This window comes from Saccopteryx bilineata, chromosome 1, assembly GCF_036850765.1.
Source record: "Saccopteryx bilineata isolate mSacBil1 chromosome 1, mSacBil1_pri_phased_curated, whole genome shotgun sequence".
Lineage (NCBI taxonomy): Eukaryota > Metazoa > Chordata > Mammalia > Chiroptera > Emballonuridae > Saccopteryx > Saccopteryx bilineata.
This window is the reverse complement of record NC_089490.1, coordinates 130,431,198-130,436,566: the sequence shown is the minus strand read 5'-3', so window position 1 is coordinate 130,436,566 and position 5,369 is coordinate 130,431,198.

Genomic DNA, 5,369 nt, shown 5'->3' with positions numbered 1-5,369 from the left:
ACCTGTGGACAGAACGAACATTACTACAGGTGCTTAGAATATGCTGTTGCACAGGTGAACATTAAAAAAGAGTAAGGAATATAAATTTGTGATTTCCACATTGGGTAGCTGCCCAGACGCCCACCTTATAGAGAACCCTGATTACAAGTGCCATTTTAACAACCAGTTCACTGAACTCAACAAAAAATTAGGTATTGGTTCTGCCGACCTGGTGTGAACTGGTTGAATCCCACCACTGCTCTTAGCACCTTCCCACTGAGGGCATAACTGCAGGAAGTCTTGGTTCCAGTCATCTATGTGACCCTAGAGTCAGGTACAGCTGGGGCTCAGGAGGCAGAACCTGAGGTCAGTCCCTACAAGGAGGGGTGGACACCCATCCCCGAGGATGCCTGGTATACTGATGGTTCCAGCAGGGGCCAACCTGCCAAATGGACAACTATAGACTTCCATCCGGCCACTGAGACTATTTGGATGGACACAGGTACAGGCCAGAGCAGCCAGTGGGCAGAATTAAGAGCCATATGGCTAGTTTTCTGTAATGAACCTTCACCTCTGTTGAGCTGCACTGACAGCTGGGCTATCGTGGACTGACCTTTTGGATTGCTACTTGGCAAGTTAACCAGTGATAGTAATGCACTGTCCACTGTGGGGTCAGGCCATGTGGCAGGACTCATGGGAAATAGGACACCAGAAGCAGGTGACAATATATCATGTCACGGGGCATGCCCCTCTAGCCTATCCTGGCAATGATGAGGCAGATACATTGGCAAGGGTGTGATGGTTGAGACTGTGCCTGGAGGTGATATGGTGCAGTAGCTCTACTGGCATCTGCTCCATGCAGAGTTGAAAACTATGTGGGTTACGGTTAAGGCGTGGAACTTGCTTGTGTCATTGCAGAGGTACTTGCAGCTTGTGAGCAATGGGTAGTATGTTCCAAGGAGCACCCTCGGAGACCACTGGTATCACCTGGACAGATGCACAGAGGTCAGGTTCCATTGACACGATGGCAAATAGACATCATCAGACTCTTACCAAAGTCAGACGGGTACCAGTATGCAGTCACTTGTGTAGATACTGCCACCAGTCTGCTTGCTGCTTACCCCGCCCATAACCCTGATCAGAGGGCAGTCATACAGGCTCTGGACCACCTGAGTGCTGCATATGGGTGACTGCTGGTCCTTGAAAGTGACAATGGTACCCACTTCACTGGTTCAATGGTGAGGCAATGAGCTCAAAAGCTGGGGGTGGACTGGAAGTACCATGTTTCCTACCACCCCCAGGCTGCTGGTATCACTGAGCAGCATAATGGACTCTTAAAGCAGGGACTGTGACAAAAGGGGGCACCAGCTCCCTTACTCAATGGGCACTCCACTTGTGGACAGTACTCTGGCTTTTTTTTTTTTTTTTTACAGAGACAGAGAGAGAAAATCAGAGAGAGGGATAGACAGGGACAGACAGAAATGGAGAGAGATGAGAAGCATCAATCATCAGTTTTTTGTTGCAACACCTTAGTTGTTCATTGATTGCTTTCTCATATGTGCCTTGACCGTGGGCCTTCAGCAGACCGAGTAACCCCTTGCTCGAGCCAGAGACCTTGGGTCCAAGCTGGTGAGCTTTGCTCAAACCAGATGAGCCCGCGCTCAAGCTGGCGACCTCAGGGTCTTGAACCTGGATCCTCTGCATTCCAGTCCGACGCTTTATCCACTGCGCCACCACCTGGTCAGGCAGTACTCTGGATTTTGAATGAGAGACCTCGATGGTGGAGGCCCTCCTGCACCTGGCAGCTGCTCCCATACACACCAAGTACACTTGACTCAAGCTGGGCTTTGGACAGCAGGGCAACATGCTCCTGCCTGCCCCAACAGCCCTCTTTAAAGGCAAATGGCTTCAGTGGACATGGTCCTGGACTGTACAGGCCCCCTACCTATAATGGGTGGCCTTGTTGGTACTATGGGATAGGATGCTAGAATTGAACTTCCAGTTAACTCCCTGGGCAACCAGCACCTGGCTGCCTAAAATAGAAGTATATTATCCCTTGAGTGCTCAAGGGGACAGCATTATGAAGGGCACCTTTGTAATTTCTTTGTGCCAATAATGAGTTCTCCTATTTTACTACACGTAGAACCAGCACAACCTGGTGTACTGGCAATAAGGTTTGGTACGCTTATCTGGGGCAGCTTCCAGTACCTGCTACTGTGCTGTAGGCAGACAGAACTCTGGCCTGTATTCTGCAAAAGGGGAAAGATTTGTCTTTCTTGGTGCCACTGACAGCTCTCTCCTTTCGCCCATACTTACTGGAGGAGACCCAGGAGGTGAAATGTCAAATGGGGAACCCCCTCCAAGAATGGTGGGCATCTTTAGCAGCAGGCTGGCCCACCAACTTTATCCTCATATAGCTTGTGCTTTTATAATTGTTTCTGTTGTCTGTACTGTTTCTATTTATGTAATGTACCTCACTGCTTGCACAGGGACCATCCTGGAAGATACCTGTCGTGTTGATTACAAGGCTAGCAACCCTAAATGGGTGGAGTGTGGGGAAAACAGCTGTGTTAGGCTTGCTTGCTGGTTTTCTGGCTGCAAGCACTTTGCACAATTAGTGCTTGAACATGCAGCAGAGAGCCACAGGTGTGTCTCTATGAAAAGCCACAGGTGCTGATTCTCCCAGATCGCTCCGCCGCTGCAATGTGCAGTTTCCTGATTCTCAGCCGCCACAGTGAGAGGCGGTGTTTCTGATTCCTTGCCCTCCACTGCAAAAAGCAGGTTTTCCTTTGTTTATTCGCTCACCTGTCTCTGCGAGCCTCCAATAAATGGGAATGGCCTGCTGCTTTCCGGCTCCACTGTTCCTCTACCGTCTGCCTTAATCCAATGCGAACCTGCCTGGCCTCAGCCACCAGCATTACAAGGCCTAAGGAGCCAGGACTTTACAGAACTCACTGTGCTCCACGCAGGACCTCTCAGCCCTCTGCACCCTGCTGATGTGCGGGTGAGACTGGCAGGATGGCCACGTGGTCTGACAGGGAACTGGCCTACCTTTTCTAAGAGCAAAGTAGGGGCGCGCAGCCCCTGGGGTCTGTATCTTGTCTGTGTGGATATAGGTCCCCTTGCCACACAAACTGAGCACTTCTGACAGTCATCCAGCACAGGTGGTGAGCTCCCCGTCACTGGAGCTGTTCCAGAAATCAGGGTATTCCCAAACAATGACTGCAGAGATATGAACAAGGGGACCTCGTAGGTCCTTGAAAGGCTGTCTTTCAGCCCTGGCCAGTTGGCTCAGTGGATAGAGCATTGGCCTGGCATGAGGACAACCTGAGTGCCATCCCAGGTCAGGGCACACATGAGAAGTGACCCTTCCTGCTCTTCTTCTCCCTCTCTCCCTTTTCTCTCTCTCCCTTTTCTCTCTCCCTTCCCCTCTCACAGCCAGTGGCTCGATTGGTTTGAGTATTGGCCCCAGCCGGGTTGCTAGGTGGATCCCAGCTGGGACATGTGCGGAGTCTATCTCTATCTCCCCTCCTCTCACTTAAAAAAAAAAAAGAAGAAAGAAAAGAAAGGCTGAAATTCGAAGCCTGCCTTCCTCACCGCTTGTTATAAGAGGGCCCCTGACTCAAAGTGCTCCTGTTTGGGCACAGAGTTATGTCTGGCCATCCCAGCTGGCCCTGAGGTCATCATTGTTCAGCGAACATCCCTCAGCCCCTGAAGAGGCTCAGCATCCACACAGAGAGGGGGAGGCCCAGAAGGGTGTGGGGGTTCTCAGATGGCACCCAAGGCACTGGGAGCTCCCTCTGTGAAGCAGAGGAAACAAGCCAAGGCATCTGAAATCCTTCAGTGTGATGAGGACTGAGTGCTACTAAAGGATAGTGATGGAGAGAAGCTGACCTTTCCAGTGCCTGGGAGTATTTCCGGAAATGGCCTCAGAGTCTCTGGTAGACAAAACCGGAGGCACACCCCAGGGGTCAGGCCCCTGTCTCTGTTTTCTCCCCTCTGTGATAAAGGCTGCAGGAGCCCCATGAGAAGGAGCCCCATGCAGGCGAGCTCGTGGTGGAGGGAGCAGAGGCAAGGAGGCCCAGCTCTGAGTCCCAGTTCTTCACCAGTAAGAGGGAAAAGTGCAGGTGGGGAACGGGAGCAGGAGGCTGCAAGCAACTGCTGGTGGATGCAACGCCTCCTAGCCCATGGTGAGACACAGCAAGCCCAGAAATGACGCTGGAGCACTAATTAGGGTCTGAGTGTGTTGGTGAGACCCACGTGAAACCGGGCTCCTTGCCCTTCCAGTTGGGCACATGGGTCCTTTGCACCTGTATGGTACATTGTTAGGCACACAGCCAGCACCTAATGCCTGTAGGGCCATGGCTGCACAAGACCCAGCTGCACAGAGTAAGGGAAGACTCCAAAGAGTGTGCCTCTCCTGGGATGTTACTCTTTATTGCTTTAAACCTTGAAGCCTAGCTTGGGTGTGTTGTATGGGATGGGAGGGAGGATTGAGCAGGAAGAAAGCAGAAGGCCTGGAACAGGGTCCTGCGGAGAGGAGGGTGACATTCCTCAGGCTCCTTCCTGGAGTCGGCCATCCTGTGGAAGCCTCCACACTTGGCCCCACTCCAACCAGTCTCTTATTTTAGAAAGAAGGCCAGGCACTCTGCATTTGTGTGGCCAAAGCTTCAGCATGCCAGATTATGAGTAAATGGCAGCCTCTCATCGAAAGCAGATGTTTATCCCCAGATGCCATCCCAGTGAGCACAGACCTGAATAAATAAATAAATTACTCTGCAATTTCAGAAGAAAGCATTCCTGTCAGGGTGGGCTTTCTGTGATTTTCAAAGGAGAAGCTTCCCACAACAAAAAATCGTCTTAGACTGGAAATGATACCTCCTTCAGGCTCAATTCTTTCCTTATGTGCAGTGTGAGATGAATGAGGTGCAGACTGAGGCCCGGCTGCCGTACCCAGATGGTGCTGAAAGGAATCAAGATCAATTCTGTGCAGGAGGAAGCATCCGCTTATTTGTTTGCTGATCACACTTGCTTGTACCCTGCCCTCCTGACTAAGCCCTGAGGTGTTAAGGACCAGCAGATGCGACGGTGGAGCTGAGGGACAGAGTGGCATAGATGGGGATTTGGACCCAGGCAGAGGAAGGGTGTCCAGGTGGACGGGTCAGGGGACAGAGGGGCAGTGTGGGGCTGGTACAAAGCTCAGTGGTATCTCTGCAGCTGGAACTCAGAGTGTGGAAGGTGGTAGAGATGGGTGCTGAGCCCCTTCCTTATGAGGGTCTTTGGTAAGCATCTGGGTTGGGGAAGAAAGGAACCACACCTTCCAAGTGCCAGGCCTCGGCAGGGAGACAGGGTGGAACTCCAACAGGTGATCTGGAAACAGTAATTTAGGT